This window comes from Symphalangus syndactylus, chromosome 13 (assembly GCF_028878055.3).
Source record: "Symphalangus syndactylus isolate Jambi chromosome 13, NHGRI_mSymSyn1-v2.1_pri, whole genome shotgun sequence".
Taxonomy (NCBI): domain Eukaryota; kingdom Metazoa; phylum Chordata; class Mammalia; order Primates; family Hylobatidae; genus Symphalangus; species Symphalangus syndactylus.
Genome location: NC_072435.2, coordinates 4,972,172 through 4,996,311, shown reverse-complemented (window position 1 = coordinate 4,996,311; position 24,140 = coordinate 4,972,172).

Genomic DNA, 24,140 nt, shown 5'->3' with positions numbered 1-24,140 from the left:
GGTGGCTTGTGCGTGTAATCCCCGCAATTTGGGAGGCCCAGGTGGGACGATCGCTTTAGCCCGGGAGTTCAAGATCAGCCTGGGCAACAGGGAAAGACCCAGTTTCTACAAAATATTTTTAAATTTAGCTGGGTGCAGTGGCACGTGCCTGTAGTCCCAGCTACTTGGGAGGCTGTAGCAGAAGGATTGCTTAGGCCTGGGAGGTTGAGGTTGCAGTGAGCTGTGATCGCGCTACTGCCCTCCAATCTGAACCACAGAGTGAGACCCTGTCTCTAAAAATAAATAAATACAGAAATAAATAAATAAAGACATACATACATACATACACAAAAAAGGCAAAGAGTAGGCCCTCAATAACATGAGCTAATATCAATCTGTATTTCCATAAATTGGTATCATTCTATGTATTCATAGCCTCCAAACCTGTTATAGTCCAGTCTTCGGCTCCTTTTCCTGTGGCTTTAAAAATTTATATTAGATAAGGAAAAGAATCACACTATATACTTATCCTTAACTGTTTTATAGTTATTTTCAGATTTACATTTCCTGTGGTTACCAAATTACAAATGGCTACATGTAAAAACATACCTTTCTGGACAGTTTAGTTTCTCAAAGTTCAGAGGAACTCATATGCACTTACATGTAAAAATTATATAAAATATGCATATGTTAACTTCTCATATATACTTGAAAGACACCTAACAAAATTGAGAGTTCGCAATGGCGTTACACACATATTTGAAGTTGCAAATAGAAAAAAACAGATATCCAGAAATCAGGCTGAGTTTATACCCTAGAGATATTTGCAATTCCTCCATAATAAAGTGACAAAATTTGTGACTTTGAAGCTAAAAATTATGTATAACTACATTTTACACAATTTTAGCCATCAACAACTTATATTAACAAATAAATTAAGTTATACATCAAGCCAGAAAAGATAGCAAATTTCTTATGTTCTAGTATGGGAAGAAGAAAGGCATTTTTAGTTTAAAATTTAGTATGCGACACAAAATGGCCAGATGGTGCACATAATCCATTTGTTGCAGGGCTTCTAGTTCTTTCTGTGCATTGGAAGAAAACCAGGTGACAAGTTAGGCAGCAGTTTTTATGTAGGACATTTCCAAATTGCATATAATCAGAGAATAAGGATCTAGAAGATAACTTCCAACTAAAAACAAGCCATTCTGACTCAAAGTCACAAGAATTCAGTCTTAATAATCACAAATGCTTTCTGGTCTCAAGCTTAAATATCTATTCTCTATTTTCTTTGGACTCTCAGTGTCTTAGAATTTTTGCACACATAGTCTTACATTTTCCTCTTCAGAGAATGGGATTGGCAGAAGAAATGAGAGAACTTTTTGCAGCCAGTCATTTTTTCCAAGATCACAGAGCTAGTCAATACACCCTGAGATTCACATAAAACATGAGAATAGCCAGTATGGGGTACCTAGAAATGAGGAGCACTGCAATTATAATACAAACAAAAATTATACCCCATTTTACTAGTTTGAATCATTACCACAATAAACATGGATTCATATGTTAGGCTGTGATAGAACCAAAAGAAGACATTTATGTGATTTTTTTTTTTTAATGGCATGCATCTGCTCGGGACAGGCTGTGCTTTTTAGAGGAACAAATTTATCCTTCAGTAAAAAATTCTGGAGAAGTGTGATATAAAAGATCAATTAAACTTGATATTTAAAGTCTTTGTACCAAAATAATGAATCTATTCATGAACAATACAAGAATGAGATTTGGCAGGAAAGCTATGTCAGTATATCTCATATCAGTGCCTAGCTAGGATGCTAATTCACAAGAAAAAATATTGTCATTCTCCAATGTCAGACGGTTATTTGAAGCCTGTCTGCTTTTTTTGGTAAAGATACTTTAAATAAGGAACCTGGGGAAAGAGTTACAGATATCTACTGGCATGAAGAGGAAGACTGTTTACTGAATAGAATTGAATGGATTTTTTTATGAGTATTGGTATTATTTCAATTTTCAATTAAAAAATAAACTGGTATATGCAAAATCTTCATGCTGTGGGCCATATTGAAAGATAGTAAATAATTGAAATAAAATGCCAAGATATTGGTGGGGACCCGTCTGCACCTACTAGGGTCTTGATGTTACCTGAGCCCCCTTAGGTATTTTAAATATGTGCCAGAAGACATGCTTCCCAGGACATGATTTTTCTATTCCTAAAAATAAGTTACAGGAAAAATAGACAAATGAAGACTAAATGTTTCAAGAGGGAACCCATATAATGGGTTAAATGAGGCATAGGATAGCAGTGTGTGAGGCATTTTGTATTAGAGCTCATTTAAAATACCATCGGTTACATGAGGTTTCAGAAAAAAAGAAAACAGCCTGTGTTCTGCATAAACAACTGTATGCAATGCATTGTAAAATGGGTATGAGGAATTAAGGAAAGAATGCCTTTTCTTCTGGTGTTCATCTTCCTCCTGGTTCCTAGCCAACTACAACAATTTGTTTTATAATCTTGCTTATGGCACCTTCCATGGCAACAGGTGCTTACTCATTTTGACAAATGTCACTTTATTAACAATCGTGATGTATGCAAAGAGGACTAACAATCCCTCTAGTTATGCAAAGGACAGGCACAGTACCCGCTGGGGATCAGAGCCTACCAACTTTGTGACAGCTCACAGTATATTTTCACTATTGAAGCCAATGGAGTATATATTGAATATACACTTTGTTCAAGGATTGGTCCTGCTTTATGCTTGAGGCTTATTTTATTTTCAACGTGTCCTGATTTATTAAACTAGTTTTATGATGGACACACCTAAAGAGCATCTGTCTCCTATACAGGAAATGGCCATGTTATAGTGACAAACTTGGCAATGTAGAAATAAACTTAGAAATGTAGGCAAATATGAGATGATACCTGAACATCATCTCAGCCACACCACAGTTATTGAGATATTGTTTTCTAAGGGTAAGGTCCAAACACTTTATCATATTTTTATATCTTGCATGTAGTAGATAATTTATATACCTACCAATCACACACACACACACACACACACACTTAATGTCATAGCAATCTAATTAGAAATAAAAGTTTCTAAATTTCAAACAATGTGGAGCAAAACTATAAAATATTGTCTTAAGTTTTACAAATTTTTTAAAAAGGTGATTCACAGGATTATGGAGGATATTGATCCAATTGAATAAAACATAAAGCCCTGAATACTTCTCCACTCTTCCATTTTTATAGAAACTAAGAAGCAATTTAAGGATTTCTTTTTTAATGTGAAGAAAAATGTTTTGTTAGATTTTCTGCTAAATGCCATTTAAATAATCAATTTGCCAACATTTAGGGAAATTGAGTATGCCACTTCTCTAAAAAGCTTGTCATTTCTCTTTAGGGTAACGTGTAACAGAGATGCATAGGAAAATTCAGGGATGTGCTTTGAAATACTATTAGTAGATAGCAAATGGGGGATAGATGGATAAAAATTTAATCTATATATTACTGGGCAATAGTTAAAAGGAATAAAGTATCTCTCTATACACATGGGTCTCAAAATTGGCCTCAAAAATGATACTGAGTTAAAAAACACTAAGTGAAACATGGTGAATATCACATTTCCCTGTGTAAATATAAAAATAGAAAAAATATAACAATCATTGTTGATATATATTTAGGAAAGAAAGGATTAATAGTTTAATATTGAGAGTAGATTAGACACACACATATATTAAATATATAAGAATTAGCCTTTCGATTTGTTAATCTTTTTGTTTTAATCTGCTGTATCTCTATTTACTATTTCATTCATTATTATTGTTGGTTTTTATAATTGCATTTCTTCTGCTTGGGTTTCTTATATTTTCCCTAATATCTTAAGTTAACTGTTGAATTTATCGGTTTTCAGACTTTATTGCTTTCTTGTATGTTTTAAATATGCTTTCCTATTTCCAAATCTACAAATTTTTCAAAAAAAAAATGTTTTTTTCTGACTTTGAACTTCGTTGTGCTAAGAGAAGTATATCTGTCTGATAATTCCTTGGAATTGGCTGATATGTGCATTATGTCTTCCCCATGTGGTTCGGCTTTCTCTGAAGTTCCGTGCGTACCTGAGAACACTGTGTATTCCTTGGTATGATGGGTTTGTTGACTTCTTTATATGTTTTGAGGCAAGTTATTAGAGGCATCAAAGTTGAAATGAGTGTATAATTATCATTGTTTTATGATGTTTTCCATTCTATATGATGCTTTGTGCCTTAAAGACTTCACTCTATAATATTAATATAGATACACCAGCTTTCCTTTGACTAATATTTAAGCTGCCTAATTTCTTATCCTTTGTGTATCAGTTTTTCCATGTTTTTATTTTCATGTGTGATTCTTCGATAGTATAATCCTGGATCTTATCTTTTATTGAATTTAACCTTTAACTAGAAAGTTAATTTATTTACATTTATTAGGATTGCTGATATATTTGGATTCATTACCATCCTATTTCTTGTTTTGTATGTTCCTCTTTTGCTTCATCGCTTTTACTTTTTATCACTTTTTCTGCATCTTTTACATGAAGTTTTTATTTAAATTCTATTTCCCTCTTTATTCTTTTAATAGTTACCATGAAATTTTAACAGATTTATTTACTTAAAGTCTACATTAATCATTTTCTCTATTCCTTCTTTATATAACATAGGGACCTTAGAATTATAAAAATCAAATCACCTGCTAGTCTTACTTATTGTCCCATATTTTAATTATATCCTTTCTGTATTCCCAAATTTAATTTTTTTGTTATTTCACACAGACCTTGTGGTTTATCTACATGCTTTCCATGTTCTTCACTCAACATTTCTTCTTGTATCTGCAGCTTTCCTTTTGTAGTTATTTTCCATCTTGCTGACGTATCGTCAAAAGTTTGTTGAAGTGTGAATCTATTCACTTTTAGGTTTCCTAAAGGGAGTTTTAGTTTTTCTTTTAGGTTTACTTACATCTTACTTTTGAATTATTTCACACATGACAAAATATGTGAGAGGAGTACAACTATTAATACTTCCTATATACCTTGGGCCCACATCCTTTACTTGTTTATGTTTTACTGAATGCACTTTATCATTCTCTCTCTCTTCATCCTCAGTGTTCATTTTATTACCATGTTGACAGGAAGAGTTGTTCTTGATATTAAGTAAGGATTTTAAATCAACTTATTATCACTGCAAATTTCCAAAAGACAGAAAGAAGGGTAACAGTGTGAATCTCTCTGGCTTCTAGTAGAAATGGAAATATTGCTTAGATTGGAGGAAGGTCATAGAGCACTCAGAAGAAATATGATCGTATTGTCATCATAGAAGCAATACATTTGTCTTTTGTCTCCTTACTTGTTTATATTTTTTCAACTATTTAAATCAAACAATTTGAGGTGAAAGTTCACCACCACTCTCACCTACCAATAACAAGATAGAACAGTGGAAATATTAATTCACAAACATGTGTTTTCATTTTGATGATAGTCAGCTACTAATCTAGATGCTTGATATAAGAGACATTATCTAAGCTCTACCATACCTGTATCAGTAGAATTACTTCCCTATTATACATGAAGATATACAGGCATACCTTGGAGATATTACAGATTCAGTTCCAGACCACTGCAGTAAAGCAAACATTGCAATAAAGTGAGTCATACAAGTTTGTTGGTTTTCCAATGCATAAAAAAGTCATGTTTACATTACAATATAAGCAGCTGAGTGTGCAATAGAAGTATGTCTAAAAAACAATGCACATACTTTAATTTTAAAATACTTTATTGCTAAAATGCTAATGATTATCTGTTCCTTCATCAAGTTGTGATTTTTCACAGGTAAAGGGTTTGGTCCAAGTGTTGGTGGCAGCTGACCAATCAGGGTGGTGGTTTCTTAAAGTTAATATGGCTGTGGCAATTTCTTCTAACAAGGCAGCAATGAAGTTTGCCACATTGGTTGACTTTTCCTTTCATGAAAGATTTTTTTTTTTTTTTGTAACGTGATGCTGTTTGATAGCTTTTTCCCCACAGTAGAACTTCTTTCAAACCCAAATTCTACCATTGCTTTATCAACTAAGTTTCTGTAATATTCTAAATTCTTTGTTGTTATTTGAAGAATGTTCACAGCATCATTACCAGGAGTAGATTCTATCTCAAGGAACGACTTTCTTTGCTCATCTCTAAGAAACAAATCCTAATGCATTAAAATTGTATCTTGAAACTGCAGCAACTCAGTCACATTTTCAGGCTCCAGTTCTAATTCTAGTTGTCTTGCTGATTCCACCACATCCGCATTTACTTCCACTGAAGAGTTAAACCCCTCAAGGTCATCTGTGAGAGTTGGACTCAACTTCTTCTAAACTCCTGTTATTGTTGATATTTTGGACTCCTCCCAGGAATCACAAATGTCCTTAGTGTCATCTAGAGTGGTGAATCCTTTCCTGAAGATTTTCAATTTATTTTACCCAGATTAATCAGGGTAGTCATTATGGCAGCAATAACCTTACCATGTTTAGTTCTTATGTAATAAAACTTGAAAGTTGAAATTACTCTTTGATTCAGAGGCTACAGAATGGATGTTGTGTTAACGAGCTTAGAAACACTAATATCCTTGTTCACCTCCATCGGAACTCTTGGGTGGTCAGGTACATTGTCAATGAACAGCAATATTTTGAAAGGACTCTTTTTTTTCTGAGCAGTAGGTCTCAGGAGCAGGATAAAAATATCCAGTAGACCATACTGTTAACAGATATGCTGTCATTCAGACTTTGCTCCATTTATAGAGTACAGGCACAGTAGATTTAGCATAATTCTGGCTATTTTCAGAATCGTTAATCAGTATTGGCTTCAACTTCAATTTACCAGCTGCATTAGCCCCTACCAAGAGTGTCACCCTGTGCACTGAAGCTTTAAAGCCAGGCATTGACTTATTTTCTAGCCATGAACGTCCTAGACAGCATCTTCTTTCAATATAAGTCTGTTTCATCTACACTGAAAATCTCTTGTTTAGTGTAACAAACTTCATCTATTATCTTAGCTAGATTTTCCAGATTATGTGCTAAAGCTTCTACATCAGCACATGCTACTACTTCACCTTGCACTTTTTCTTTTATTTTGGGATGGCTTCTTTCCTTAAAAATTATCAACCAACTTCTTCTAGTTTCCAACTTTTCTTCTTCATTTCTCTCAGCCTGAAGAGAATTGAAGATAATTTGGGCCTTGTTGTAGTTGGTTTGATTTTCTATCCAGACTGATAAAACGTTCTTCATATCAGCAACAAGCCTGTTTTACATTCTTCATCGTTCATTTGTTCACTGTAGTAGCACTGTCAATTACCTTCAAGAACTTTTCCTTTGTGTTCATAAGTTGGCTGTTTGTTATAAGAGACCTAGCTTTTAGCCTCTCTCAGCTTTCAACATGCCTTCTTCATTAAGTTTAATCATTTCCAGCTTTTGACTTAAAGTGAGAGATGTATGATGCTTTTCTTCTCACTTGAACACTTACAGGCCATTGCAGGGTTATTACTTGGTCTAATTTTAATATTGTTGTGTCTCAGGGAATAGTGAGGCTTGAGGAGAAGAAGAGAGATGGAAGAACAGCTAGCTGCTGAAGAAGTGGGAACACACATGATATTAATTAAGTTTGCTATCTTATATGTGCAGAGTGTATGGTGTCCCACAATTACAATAGTGACATAAAAGATCATTGATCACAGATAACCATAAGTAATATAATGACAATGATAAAATCTGAAATATTGTGAGAAGTATTGAACTGTGACCCAGAAACCAAAAGTGAGCACATACTGTTGGAAAAAATAGTGTGGATAGAATTGCTCAAGGCAGGCTGGCCACAAACCTTCAATTTGTAAAAAACACAACATCTACAAGAAAAGTGCAATGAAACAAAGTACGCTTGTCATTGCTCCAGGTTACAGAGAAAAAAGTGGAAGAGATTAGATTCAAATCAAATCTCTCTGATGCCAAAATCCATGATCTTAATCATTAAATACATTGCTTCCAATTTTATGTCTAGATAATATATATTTCAAAGGTTTTATATAAAAATCTATTGTTTAACCTCATCTCATTAGTAATATATATATAATATTCAGAAAGTTTAATTAAACAATGGTTGCTTAAATGAACTACTGCTTTATTAAGCAAGAAACAAATCTTAATCTGTAATATATATTTAGAAGTAGCATTTATAACATTAAAATAAGCCATGATGGTTTTTCCAAAATAATGAGAAGATGACCCCTTAAATCAATTATACTTTAAAAAGAAAGATGCCTGTTTTGTCTGTCTTTATGAAGGAGATGAAATTTGGCAAGGCAAAAACTATAGATTGTTAAAAGAAGCAAGTTAACTCATGTTTATGTTTTATAACTTATTTTATTTTTTAAAACAACCTTGAGTAGAGTTTTCTTTGTATTTATTTTGTACTATTTTAAGATGTATAGGTCATTTGCAAGTAGTTAGTTTCTGAATTTTCGGTGCAATCCAAATACTTAGTTTAGTATTACCTGTGGTTTACCTGCTAATTTTAAAAAATGACTATAACATGCAAATTAAGATTATAACCACGCATTTTCAACTGCAAACTATATGGAGAGAGTATTCGTTATGAAAAAGATAAAAAATAAAAATCACACAGTTTCTATTTTCTTTGCAGTTTAAAAATGAATTGGAAAATGAATTAGTAATAATGTTTAAAATGCATTTAATTGTGTTTTTTAATGTTGCATGGCATAAAATTTTAATAGCTCGGTTAGAAATCTATGTCTGAACTAGATTTCAGAGAAATTGTTTTCCTCTTTCTATTGGTGAAATACTAACTGCTGTGTCTTGATATGACCACTTGATGGAACTCTTTCATTTTGCTTTCAGCAATCTCTAAGCAGTGACAAACTTACCTTTCTTGGCAGGTATAAAAGTGTATATAAGTATGTATGTGTGTATATATACATGTATATGTATGTGTGTGTGTGTATATATATGTATATATATGTGTGCGTATGTATATATGTATATATATATGTGTATATATGTGTATATATATATATCTATGCTTAAAGGAATTCGTTATTTGGCACATTTAGTATTCTCTACCGTTTTTTATGTATGTGAATTTTATTTATTTCTATGGAGAACCACAGTGTTAGTAAGTCGACCTGTAGAAAAAGAAATAAAATTCTACTTCTTAAATAAACTCTTGTTCTCATTTCCCTCCAAGAATTTTTTGCAAAAAATTAATTTTAAATAATTCTAAATATTTAAATATAATAATATCCAAGATGTTATTTGCTTTATAATCAAACTGAAACTGTATTTCTGGAATGCCTTCAAAATTCATAGTCAGAAGCATTCACAAGGTCTTGGGAATTAGAGGGTGTTAGGTAGCTGTGGGCACTTCCTAACAATTATCCTTATTAAGAAAGATAGTTTGAGAAGGGGAGAGATTGATTTTGAAGTGAAGCTTTCAATAAAGTCATATAGAACAATTAGGAAAAACTAGAAGTGAAGGATGGGGTGAAAATCACCTTCTCTTCATTGAAAACATTGACGCTATAGGTCATCCAAGAGCTGTGGATTAGGTATCAATCATCTATTTGTGACCTTTCATTTAAACTTTCTGAAGTTTTGCATAAAATAGGGATAATCGTAAATCTCTCACGAGGCTCAGATACAATAAAACTCACTGTAGTAATACATTTGTAAACTCTAAAAACATCGTGGAACTAGTAGTTGTTGGAATGATCACATTGTTGTAAAGAAAGCCCACATTAAGCATGTCAGCATATCTCGGAGAAAAAGGCCGTCTTCGGTAACTCTACCTTACAAAATATTTTCCATGCTCTGTAGTGTCTGGCTCCTAGTCAGAAGAATCTCAAGGAAGTAAGGCCTCTTTTTTGTTTGCCGTTTATTCTAAGTGATCTCTGCCACTTCAGTGGCATCTAGTCCTATGCTAATGGTGGCCAAATCATTTTTCCAGTCCAGAATCTCTACATGAACTCCACCATCCTATTAGACACTTTCTCCCCAATATTCTGGAAACTTAAATTTCTCTGTCTTAAACCAAACTCACTGTGTTTATTCTGCAAAACTGTTGCATACACTTGGCTGACAGAGTTTTTGGTTTTTAAATTGATGACCGTGATTAATTTCTCTTTTGGCTCCCCAGTACCCAGCCTACAGTAGTCAGTGACCGATTAACCATTGAATGAATGAAGTATTTTGAAGCTCAAGACACAGATTTGACCTAATGGTGATAATTTCAAACATTAATTTGTTTTATTGTGACTCTGTTAGAGATTGGCTTATACAATATTACTTTCCTAGTGATTCTTGTTTTTATCTATTTTTGGTCTACACAAGGCATTGAAAATGTAAGGCACTGAATGTGCCCTCATTTTCAGAGTTTAAAAGAAACTTCATTGCTGCACTAATGATAAACATTTAATCAACCCATTTTTAGGAATAAGTTATAAAACACTATTAATGCTTTTTCTCTATATACACTTTTTCTTCTTGAATTACTGGAGTGAGGAAATTCACTTAAGAGTAATGTCTTTCAATAAGAGCAGCTGTAAGGGAAAAGCATATTTTCACTGCCAAGAAAAACTATCAGATAAAATACATTCATTGTACAAAAAATTACAAACGATTTCTGTAGACATGCAATATGGTATGTACTATTGAATGTGTTGGGGATAAAGTAATAAACAAAAGTACATGTCCTTACATTCTTTGAGCTTGTGTGGGAAACCCAATATAAACAAATGTGCTATTTATATTTCGGTTTAAATTATTTTATTTCAGGTTGCAACAGAACTATACAAAATGTGAAGTAGGGAAGGTGATGAAGTAACAGAGGCTGCTATTTTCTAATGGGTTGTCAGAGAAGATCTGTCTAAGGGGAGACTTTATATAGATATCTGAGTGAAATGATGGGCCAAGGCATTTCGGGAAGACATTTTGGATTGCCTCGAGAGGTCTCAAGAACCTTCCAGGGCTCTCCAGAACCCCTCTTCAGGGATCTCTGACAAGATACTGATTACAGAGATGTCTGAGGACAGAGCTGGGACAATCCAACATTTGTAGTACTGATGCAAAGAAAGCCCACCAAAAGAGATTTAGATCATTTCTATAGTTCTATAAAAATGTTTTTATGACTCCCAATTTTCATTTAGTTAGCGTATTTTTTCTTCTTCATGTCACCTTTACCCTTTGGTTGACTGTAAAGGAATCCATACACTTACGCAATGTATTCTGTAACAGCATAAGCTGTTTTCAATGATGGGAGCATCAATTTATAGGTAAGTATAACTCAATTAAAGCACATAAGTTCAGGTACTAAAATCAATACAAAGAGCATATTCTGGTACCTCCCAGTCGCCCGCCTCCGGTTTACATATGCTTAACATTTCTGGTGGACAGAATCTTGCTGCTTGTTTGGGATTCTTGACATCACAATATTCATCGTAGAGTAGGCATGCAATGCTTTTAATTTAAATCAATAAGTTAATTTCAAGGGGCAGGGAAGTGAGCAAAAGGGGGCTTATGACCCTTTTTCCTAAAGAGCAACCAATGGTCAGCCACCATTGATTGCTACACAAGGCCAGTCCTGAGATCCCAGTTCTAATATCATAAATAATCAAGTACATGAAAATAATAGAAAATGAAACCCATCCTTTTCTGACAACAGTGTCTTGCTTCTGGAGATAAAACTAATGATTTTCCCAGAAAATTTTTAAGCAACATTTGGAGGAAAAGCTAAAGAGAGATTTGAATATTATTCCTTTAGGACAGGATTGCCTGGTAACTTACAGGGCACCTATTTAAATGTGAACTTCAGATAAGCCTCTAAGTATTTAAGATGTTCTTATACTAAAAAGTTATTTGTTTTTTACATGAAATTGAAATATAAGTAGAAATCCTATATTTTTATTTGCTAATTCTGACAATCCTATGTTAGGAATACTTTAGACAGATGAGGGTAAGATACTTTCTCTGGAAACATCAAGCAAGCTATTTTTGTTAGTCCATCAATCAAAGCCAAGGAGCCAATAGGATAGATTAGTATGGCTAAATGTCTTAGGCTATTGGCAAAAATGTGTGGGTGTAGTATTTTTCAGGACAAAATAAAAGAAAGGAAGTTAGCTTTTAGATGGATGAAATGTTCTTTCTTAGCTATGATTTTATTAAAAATATACTGAGATGAGAAAATCAATCCTTTCTCAGATGAGAAGAAATCCAAACATAAGCGCAATAAAACGTGTGAAAGCAATAAAATACACGCTATAGAATTCAACCATATTCCAATATATACTGATAGAGCAAATATGAGAGAGGATAATAATACATGAAGCTGAACTATGCCCTCTTCCATGAAAAATCATAGGCTCAAATTGTCTATGGAGGGGCTAGGCCACTCATAATGACAAAAGATGAAGACATTAATAAGAGTTATATAACATTTTTAGTAGTTATATTAAGCTTCTAAGTGAGGGTAAAAAGTAACAAATATTCCCAACCGTGTGATAAAAACAATAAAAAATTACTACAATTGACAGAACTCCAGGATCATAAGAGACTTGTTAGATTCTAAAGGAAGTTGCTAATGAATAAGGAAAGCTGTTAAACAGGCATTGAAAGTCTCCAAAGAACTAGGGCATGCATTAAAGAAATCCTCAGGAAAATGCAATATAGTAAAATTCAGAAAAAAATGTGTAACTGTGGTGTGGTATAAAATTCCAGTGGTGTGAATTTCAGAATCAAGAATAGACCTGAGAAAGAAGAGGAGGAGGAGGATGAGGGGGACCTTTCTAGCAAAGATCATTACCTGTCAAAACCATGAAGTCTCTTAATAAAATAAGCTACTGACTAGATTTTAAATTTGCATTGGAAATGCCATGATTATTAAAAATTTTTACATAAAAAAAGGCCTGGGTTATTTGAATGTGTTCTCTAACTCTGGTTGTGTGCTTGGAAATAAAGCCCTATCACTGGCGTTCCAACTCTGCTGTGATCCTATTTTGGGGGTTAGTTCCTGGCAGTGCTGCTATGAGCATATTTGCCAAATTGTCTAAAGACCACTTTTCTTGTTATGCAAATATCAGTTTAGTCGTCCAACTTGTGTATACAGTTCTGGAACAAGAAGCATCTGGAAAAAAAAGAACATATTATGACAGTTAGCTAAAAGTGGGGGATGGTGATATTCTTTGGAGGAAAAGAATTCTATCAAGGACCTAATGTATTTAATTCTGTTCGTTAAAAACAAATTTCCAATGGTTTCAAGCCAGAAATTAATTAAAATAAAAATGGGAGTTAACATGAAATATTAACAAAACTTTATCATTTCTATTTGTTTTTGTTAACTGTGCTTAATAAGTGTTCAGAAAAAACATGGCATTATATTAATGTCTCCTAAATATTTGAAAATCTGTAATTTAGCACTTCTTACATTTCTTTATTATTATTATTATACTTTAAGTTCTAGGGTACATGTGCACAATGTGCAGGTTTGTATACATGTGCCATGTTGGTGTGCTGCACCCATTAACTCCTCATTTACGTTAGGTATTTCTCCTAATGCTATCCCTCCCCCAACCCCCCACCCCATGACGGGCTCTGGTGTGTGATATTCCCAACCCAGTGTTCAAATGTTCTCATTGTTCAATTCCCACCTGTGAGTGAGAACACGCAGTGTTTGGTCTTCTGTCCTTGCGGTAGTTTGCTCAGAATGATGGTTTCCAGCTTCATCCATGTCCCTACAAAGGACATGAACTCATCCTTTTTTACAGTTGCATAGTATTCCATGGTGTATATGTGCCACATTTTCTTAATCTAATCTATCATTGATGGACACTTGGGTTGGTTGCAAGTCTTTGCTATTGTGAATAGTGCCACAATAAACATATGTGTTCATGTCTTTATAGTAGCATGATTTATAATCCTTTGGGTATATACCCAGTAATAGAATTGCTGGGTCAAATGGTATTTCTAGTTTGAGATCCTTGAGGAATCACCACACTGTCTTCCACAATGGTTGAACTACTTTACAGTCCCACCAACAGTGTAAAATCCTTCCTATTACTCCACATCATCTCCAGCACCTGTTGTTTCCTGACTTTTTAAATGATGGCCATTCTAACTGGTGTGAGATGGTTTCTCATTGTGGTTTTGATTTGCATTTCTCTGATGACCAGTGATGATGAGCCTTTTTTCATGTGTGTGTTGGCTGAATAAAGGTCTTCCTTTGAAAAGTGTCTGTTCATATCCTTTGCCCACGTTTTGATGGGGCTGTTCGATTTTTTCCTGTAAATTTGTTAAAGTCTTCGTTGATTCTGGATATTAGCCCTTTGTCAGATGGGTAGATTGCAAAAATTTCCTCCCATTCTGTAGGTTGCCTGTTCACTCTGATGGTAGTTTCTTTTGCTGTGCAGAAGCTCTTTAGTTTAATTAGATCCCATTTGTCTATCTTGGCTTTTGTTGCCACTGCTTTTGGTGTTTTAGTCATGAAGTCCTTGCCCATGCCTATGTCCTGAATGGTATTGCCTAGGTTTTCTTCTGGGCTTTTACGGTTTTACATATAACATTTAAGTCTTTAATCCATCTTGAATTAATTTTTGTATAAGGTGTCAGGAAGGGATCCAGTTTCAGCTTTCTACATATGGCTAGCCAGTTTTCCCAGCACCATTTATTAAATAGGAAATCATTTCCCCATTTCTTGTTTTAGTCAGGTTTGTGAAAGATAAGATGGTTTTAGATGTGTGGTGGTATTTCTGAGGCCTCTGTTCTGTTCCTTTCATCTATGTATCTGTTTTGGTACCAGTACCATGCTGTTTTGGTTACTGTAGCCTTGTAGTATAGTTGGAAGTCAGGTAGCATGATGCCTCCAGCTTTGTTGTTTTTGCTTAGGATTGGCTTGGCAATACAGGCTCTTTTTTGGTTCCATGTGAACTTTAAAGTAGTTTTTTTCCAATTCTGTGAAGAAAGTCATTGGTAGCTTGATGGGGATGGCATTGAATCTATAAATTACCTTGGGGAGTATGGCCATTTTCACAATAGTGATTCTTCCTATCCATGAGCATGGAATGTTCTTCCATTTGTTTGTATCCTCTTTTATTTCATTGAGCAGTGGTTTGTAGTTCTCCTTGAAGAGGTCTTTCACATCCCTTGTGAATTGGATTCTTATGTATTTTATTCTCTTTGTAGCAATTGTGAATGGGAGTTCACTCATGATTTAGCTCTCTGTCTGTTACTGGTGTATAGGAATGCTTGTGATTTTTGCACATTGATTTTGTATCCTGAGACTTTGCTGAAGTTACTTATCAGCTTAAGGAGATTTTGGGCTGAGATGATGGGGTTTTCTAAATATAAATCATGTCGTCTGCAAACAGGGACAATTTGACTTTCTCTTTTCCTAATTGAATATTTATTTCTCTTTATTTCTTTATTTCTTTCACTTGCCTGATTGCCCTGGCCAGAACTTCCAGCACTGTGTTGAATAGGAGTGGTGAGAGAGGCCATCCCTGTCTTGTGCCGGTTTTCAAAGGGCATGATTCCAGTTGTTGCACATTCAGTAAGATATTGGCTGTGCGTTTGTCATAAATAGTTCTTATTATTTTGAGATACGTCCCATCAATACCAAATTTATTGAGAGTGTTTAGCACGAAGCGCTGTTGAATTTTGTCAAGGGCCTTTTCTAAATCTATTGAGATAATCATGTGGTTTTTGTCTTTGGTTCTGTTTATGTGATGGATTATATCTATTGATTTGCGTATGTTAAACCAGCATTGCATCCCAGGGATGAAGCCAAATTGATCTTGGTGGATAAGCTTTTTGATGTGCTGCTGGATTCGGTTTGCCAGTATTTTACTGAGGATTTTCGCAGCGATGTTCATCAGGGATATTGGTCTAAAATTCTCTTTTTTTGTTGTGTCTCTGACAGGCTTTGGTATCAGGATGAAGCTGGCCTCATAAAATGAGTTAGGGAGGATTCCCTCTTTTCCTATTGTTTGGAATAGTTTCAGAAGGAATGGTACCAGTTCCTCTTTGTACCTCTAGTAGAATTCAGCTGTGAATCCTGGACTTTTTTTGGTTGGTAGGCTATTAATTATTGCCTCAATTTCAGAGTCTGTTGTTGGTCTATTCAGGGATTCAGCATCTTTCTGGTTTAGTCTTGGGAGGGTGTATGTGTCCAGGAATTTATCCATTTCTTCTAGATTTTCTAATTTATTTGCATAGAGGCATTTATAGTATTCTCTGATGGTAGTTTGTATTTCTGTGGGATCGGTGGTGATATCCCCTTTATCATTTTTTATTGCGTCTATTTGATTCTTCTCTCTTTTCTTCTTTATTTGTCTTGCTAGCGGTCTATCAATTTTGTTGATCTTTTAAAAAAAACCAGCTCCTGGATTCATTGGTTTTTTTGAAGGGTGTTTTGTGTCTCTATTTCCTTCAGTTCTGCTCTGATCTTAGTTATTTCCTGACTTCTGCTAGCTTTGGGATGTGTTTGCTCTTGCTTCTCTTGTTCTTTTAATAGTCATGTTAGGGTGTTGATTTTAGATCTTTCCTGCTTTCTCTTGTGGGCATTTAGTGCTATAAATTTCCCTCTACATACTGCTTTGAATGTCTCCCAGAGATTCTGGTATGTTGTGTCTTTTTTCTCATTGGTTTCAAAGAACATCTTTATTTCTGCCTTCATTTCGTTATGTACCCAGTAGTCATTCAGGAGCAGGTTGTTCAGTTTCCATGTAGTTGTGCAGTTTTGAGTGAGTTTCTTAATCCTGAGTTCTAATTTGATTGCACTGCGGTCTGAGAGATAGTTTGTTGTGATGTGTGTTCTTTTACATTTGCTGAGGAGAAGCACTTCTTACATTTCTGATGTGAAAACTGTTTAAACGCTATGGCATCCTAGTTTAAAAATTACATATTGAGTGGTCCAAACAGACCGTAAAGTTTTCAGAAAGCAATATTCATATCACGTACATTGAAGTTAGTTTCGACTGGATATTATACGATACTGCTTATTTAGGCAAGATAGTGTTTTCTTTTAATATTGCAATGTGTGATGTACTAAAGAACTTTAATGTTGAAGCTTTAAAAAGACAGAAATAAGAGAAACCCAAACACATTCTGACTGGCTGTAAAAGTAAGAATAAATAGTACTTGCAAAGCATCATAAAATGGATATAACAGCAAAAAAAAAAAAAAAAATGGGTAGAAATGTTATCGTTGATTTTTCTTTGTTTCCTCAAGGAGGAAAAATAACACTTTTATCATGGTTGGGACATAACTTCTAAAGAAAAACAAGTTTAGAGCTTTCTATGTATTTTCTATTTCTTTCTTTAGACAATGTTACCACGTGGTCTGGTCTAATGCAGCTGTGACACATACACATACACACACATCACCGACCAGGATATGCTGTGCTATTGCTTTTGCTTCTTCGTGTGAATATTGAAAGGCCACAGGGTCACCTTCAGCTCCTTGGACACTGGCTTCCTGTGTGTCCTGCTGTGCATATAGGGCCTGCTACCGTGGTGTTTCCTCTGAGTCCCACACGCTGTGCCATTTTTGTACGAATTGAGCCAGATATTTTCTACATGGCATCATGGTCTGCCACTGGAATTTTACACTGAAAAGTTAGCAATAAGCATTTTACTACTCATTATTATTTATATGTTGCTATGTAATAAAGCACCGCAAAGCTTAATGACTTCAAATCACAGCCATTTTATTGGGTATGATGCCATGAGACAGCAATATGGGCAGGATGAAGAAGAGAGAACTCGTCCATGATTGACATGGTTTTGGCTGGGACAGCTCAGCTGGACATAGTGGAACCCATTGGCCTCATTTGCACGTGGGGCCTGGTACTTGCTGTTGGCTGGAATGCCATGGGTCTCTTCCATGTAGATTGTGTTTCTGCCTGTGGCCTGTCACTCTCCCGTCTCTCTGTGTGGTTACCCTCCTTAATAGGAGATTCCGGAATTCTTTATTCGGAGCTGAGTTCCGAAAGGGAAAGTAGAAACTGAAGACCTGAGCTCAAAAGTCCTAGAACATAACTTCTGTGACATTTCATTGATCAAAGCAAGCCACGTGGGCAACCCAGATTCAGGAGTTAAAGAAACAGACTTCACCTCTTGACAGGAGGGTGGCAAACACCTTAGAAAACGCGCATAGGCATGACCATTGGTGGGCAGTTTTTATCACTGTAGCACACTGCTTTTATGGGAGATGTGCAGTGGCCTTTGAAATGAACAGCTGCACCCAATATCATTTTGCTTTGAATAAGGCAGGAGCATGGATTCTAATTTTTCTCCCAAGTATTCCCTGAAGGAAAAAAATTTATATATCCATTTGTGGTTATAATGTTAAATTAGTTTTAAAAGTTTACAATTTTGATATAATCTCTTCCTCCTCAAGTAGCTTAGCTGGTTAATTCAGAAGGACTAAATGCATCTATTTCTATTTTTCTCCCTGTTTGAAAATAGACAAGTCACCTGTACTAATTTTCTATGATAAGACGTGGAGACTAGGTTATATATCTTTGCAGATAAGCACGCTCAGAACTGAAAGAATAAAGTTGAAAGTATGTTGTTTCAGTAGGGAACAGTGGGAAATAATTAATAACCCACATTAGTTCTGTGTGTTGGAATGTTGTTGTGGGGGTAGGAGAAGTAATTATTTTGCAGTTAAATTAATACAAGTCTACTTCCTGATGCTTCTGCTACAGTAACTTCTTTTTGTCTTACCACCTCGAATCCATGTGTTTTGTGATGTGCCATTATCTTGCTTTAAGCTCTTCAGTTTCTTCCAGTGGCTGGTAGAAAACAGTGAAAATTCCTTAGTGTGACATTTATGAGCCTTGCCTGGTTCCAGCTGTCACTCATCATGCCCCACCTCACGGCCTGTGCCCCAGCCAATCAAACTGCCTGTAATTTTCTCAGATGGCAGTCTGGGTCAGACCTGCAAGGCTGCTCGTTCAGTGCTCTCTGTTGTAGCTTCCTTTGGTCCCGGACTTCTTTTACTCTCCCACCTCCCAGAAAACTTGGTCCAAGAACAATGCTTCTCTCTTTAACCTTAGCCAATACTGAATCTTAAGTGAATCTTCTTTATAATCGCCTCCTCTTATGTAGAAGTGACTGTTTTATCCCATGTGTGCTAATTTCCAGACCTTCATAAGTTTTATCTTTGAAGCTATAGTATACTCCTGCATTTAATTACTTACTTATCTTTTTCTATGGCTGGACTGCGGTAAATATATCTTTATTTTTTTTTTTTCTAAATCCTCTCTTCCTAGGACAATGTCTGGCGCATGTTTGGTATTGAAGAAATGAGGCTTGCTGAATTAATGCACATATGCCAAAATCCCTTTTGATAGTGAGTCTTCCTAGTAAATATTCTAGACATGTTCTAAGACAGATGCATAAGTATTATCTCAGCATGGACTTTCCCTGTATGATTCAGAACAGATTACTCAAATATGATTCTTTGTTGTTTTTTTTTTTTTTTAATTGAGACTGGAACCATGATGAGAAGGTGAATGTGATCAGTCTGAGGATGTGCTCGGCTAGATTTCTGCAGGGTAAATTTTCTCCTCTATGCCATAAAATAACCAGCAGACTGTTTAAGAGCCACCAGGAACTCCAGTTTTTCTTTCAGAAGTCTGTTAAGACATAATGTTTGATGTGCTTGCTTTCCAAGGCATACATTAGTTGAGTGCAATTATATAAAGGAATGTTGTACCCACAAGCCATATTGCACTGAGTATGTTCTGCAGAAATGTACCTTGATATGCCACATAACACCCATACACATTTGCGGGCCTGCACTCATTATCGATTGAAAACAATCTGATCGAAAAGTGACAGTCTCGATTGCGATTTTCATTTGATCTTACAAGTTATTTCCAAGGGCCACGGTGTTGGCACATTTTTAACTCCTGTGTCTCCTTCACCCTCTAAAACAGACTTAGCCCCACCTTTTCATGGAAAAGCACAAGACCCTCAAATCATTGTGTTGTCCTAACGGCTTTCAAAGAATTACTTCCTTCGAAGTTATTTTCCTCTTTTTTTAACTTACGTTTCTAAAGCTAGAGTCAGGATAGTTGATTCTGGTGCTGAAAAAAATCAGTTAATAACCATTTTTATAAACTTCTACACATTTCTTTGGTGTAGGGTTGGTGTCGTGGAATATTGTGCATTTGGAGGTTAGAAAGAAACTGTTTCACTTCTTTTTTTTTTGAGGCAGGATCTCACTCTTGCCCAGGGTGGAGTGCAGTGGTGCGATCCCGGCTCACTGCAACCACCGCCTCCCGGGTTCAAGTGATTCTCCTGCCTCAGGCTCCCAAGTAGCTGGGATTACAGGCACCCGCCACCACGCCCAGTTAATTTTTGTATTTTTAGTAGAAATGGGGTTTCACCATGTTGGCCAGGCTGGTCTCAAACTCCTGACCTCAGGTGATCTGCCTGCCTCGGCCTCCCAAAGTGCTGGTATTACAGGTGTGAGCCAACGCGCCTGGCTGGTTCACATTTTAAATATGCAACTTTTTAACCAAATGATTTGGGGCAAGTTTCTCCTGTTTTTCTTTTTTTTTTTGAAATAGAGTTTCATTCTTGTTGCCCAGGCTGGAGTTCAATGGCGCAATCTCAGCTCACCACAACCTCTGCCTCCCAGGGTCAAGCGACTCTCCTGCCTCAGCTTCCCTAGTAGCTGGGATTACAGGCATGCGCCACCATGCCCAGCTAATTTCATGATTTTAGTAGAGACGGGGTTTCTCCATGTTGGTGAGGCTGGTCTCAGACTCCCGCCCTCAGGTGATCCGCCAGCCTCGGCCTCCCAAAGTGCTGAGATTACAGGTGTGAGCCAACGCGCCTGGCTGGTTCACATTTTAAATATGCAACTTTTTAACCAAATGATTTGGGGCAAGTTTCTCCTGTTTTTCTTTTTTTTTTTGAAATAGAGTTTCATTCTTGTTGCCCAGGCTGGAGTTCAATGGCGCAATCTCAGCTCACCACAACCTCTGCCTCCCAGGGTCAAGCGACTCTCCTGCCTCAGCTTCCCTAGTAGCTGGGATTACAGGCATGCGCCACCATGCCCAGCTAATTTCATGTTTTTAGTAGAGACGGGGTTTCTCCATGTTGGTGAGGCTGGTCTCAGACTCCCGCCCTCAGGTGATCCGCCAGCCTCGGCCTCCCAAAGTGCTGGGATTACAGGCATGAGCCACCGTGCCCAGCCATTTCTCCCCTTTTTCACATGTTTTCTCAGCTACAAAATATTTATCCCTGTAGATCTCTGTTCACCTCGAAAGTCAAGATAAAACTTTCCATTTGCTTCCCAGTATATATTTGGACATTTTGCCATAGTGAACTTACCCATGCCTGTTTTTAAGTGTGTTCATTTGTATTACTTTGGAAAAGCAATTATCTTGCCATCCTCTTTGTTGTCTTCAGATTTCTACTCCCTATTTTTCATTGAGATTTTCTTCTGCCCTCAAGTAGTACATGCTCATCCATCTCCATTGCATATCAATAGGCCTTTGAAAATAATCCTAGCTATAAATCCTGACTATTAAATAATTCAGAATTATTTACTCATCTGCATCATCCTGATTTATATTCCTATGTTTCCCACACTGTGTTCAGTGGTAGAAACACATGCTAAATTATGCATGTACATTTTCTTTTTTCTTTTTTTTTTTAGACAGAGTATCACTCTGTTGCCCAGGCTGGAGTGCACTGGCACGATCTTGGCTCACTGCAACCTCTGCCTCCTGGCTTCAAGTGATTCTGCTGCCTCAGCCTCCCAAGTAGCTGGGATTACAGGTGTCCACCACCATGCCTGGCTAATTTTTGTATTTTTACTAGAGACGGGGTTTCACCTGTGGGCTGGGCTGGTCTCAAACTCCTGACCTCGTGATCTGCCCTCCTCGGACTCCCAAAGTGCTGGGATTCGCATGTTCATTTTCCAGTCACTATTTACGCATTCTTCAATCACACTGCTTTTCTCAGCGTATACATACATAAAATGTTTTCTGTGCATCAAGCCTTATTCTAGGCACTGGGGATAGACTAAAAACAAACAAAATAGGATAATCTGTTCCCCTGCCCCCTTGAAACTCACGGTCAAACAGAAGAAAAATATATGAAACAAAAGAATAAAGTAAATAATTTTGTCATTTGAATAAACACAAAGATAGAGTGATATTATAGAACAAAATCCTTAACTACTTTTGGACAATGAGTAAGAGTTTTTAAAGAAATGCCATTTAAACAGATACTTTAAAAATAAAGAAAGATTCACCGAATGACAGGGATCAAGGAGGACATATGAATAAGTAAAATTAACCTAGAGAGGAACTTAAGGAAGAAACGTAGATCAGAATGTGCAGAGCTTTGAAAGAGTCATTTTAAGAATGTTCTTACCTTTTCTGAAGGGTACTGGGAAGATACCGAAAAGTTTCAGCAGAAGGGTAACTTGACCTCATTTGTATTTTTAAAGAAATCATTCTAGTTTCTGTTTGTGGAGCAAGAAAAAAGAAAGATTGTTTGGGAAAGAACAGGAAGTGGGGGAAGATGGTGAGTAGAATTCTACAAGTAGGTTTTGCAAATATATGTGTAGAGCTAGAAGAAATATCTGGTACAGATATAAATTTGGGTCCCTTCAGTCTATCATTATTAAAGGAAAGAATGGGAGTAGGTGAGATTGCATTGAGTGTATATTGCATGAAGAGTGGGGAAAAGAAATTATGAGAAACTTCAACACTTTAAAATTAAGTAGAAAAGTAGGACCTGGTAAGGAACAATCAAGATGCAAGAATGATAGAGGTGTGAGGAACATCCTCAGAATGAGGTTACATTGTATGATGGGTGCTGTGATCACAGCCCTCTTTAAGGGTGGTCTCAACTGCCTGCAACCAATGACTGATCAATAGACGGATATGAAGGCACAGTCTACCCGTTCCAACTAGAACTTGGCCTTTATACAACTCTGAAGTGTTATTTTACCAGTGTCCCCATAGGCTGAAGCTGCGTCCAGCCCACTTTCTCTCCTTGTCCTACCATGCTTCTCTCTACTTTCCTAGGTATTGATCCCAAGAGAATTCCATAAAAGACATCCTTCTTGTTAGTATCCATCTGACATTCTCCTTCCCTGGGAACACAACTGGCAGCACATGGAAAACTGCATGTGTGTGTGTGTGTATGTGTGTGTGTGTGTGTATCTGTGTGTGTATGTGTGTGTATGTATGTGTGTGTGTATGTGTATGTATGTGTGTGTATGTGTGTTTATGTATGTGTGTGTATGTGTGTGTGTATGTGTGTGTGTGTATGTGTGTGTATGTGTGTGTATGTATGTGTGTGTGTATGTGTGTGTATGTGTGTTTATGTGTGTGTGTGTATGTGTGTGTTAAAAGAGTGTGCTAGATTGTGTCTAGTAATCTTGCACAGTCAATAAATAATGTCTGCAATAGGAACAAAGTAGTGATTCGCCCTTTTGTTTCAGTAGTGAATGCAGCTAAATTGGTCAAGTCATGCCAGCAGCAATGGAATTGGACCGTGTAGAGGAATAAGAGAGGGAGACTTAGGATGGGTAATGTTGACAATCTTCCTGAAGAGCTTAGGAGGAAACACAAAATCAGGACAGTGGTAACACATGTAAAATTTGTTTCAGGTGGAAGAAATGACATTGACTTTGGAATGTTCCTCCACAGGTGGCGGAGGGGCCATAGGAAAGACTGGCGTTAGGTTGACTAGAGGAGGATGCAGCACAGTTTCCTGTCTTGGCTTTTGTTTGTTTCAGGGAAGAAAGAGACAAAGATTAAGGACAGCAGAGGGAAATACAGGTTGTGTTTGTGGTGAAAGATTAAAATAGTCATTCTGAAGGGTGATGGGTTGAATTGAGAAAATAAACGTGGTCTCTTTTTTTTTAGGCAGCATCAGGAGTTCAGTTGAGAGTAATGACAATGAATTTATACGGCACAAATGTAGGCAATCACATGTTCTACTTGTTTTCTTGTTTAATATAAATGGCCATGCATTTTGGGTTGGTTGGTAAATGGTGTTTGTGATGAAAACATCTGTTTCCCTTTTTTTTTACTCTCTTAAGA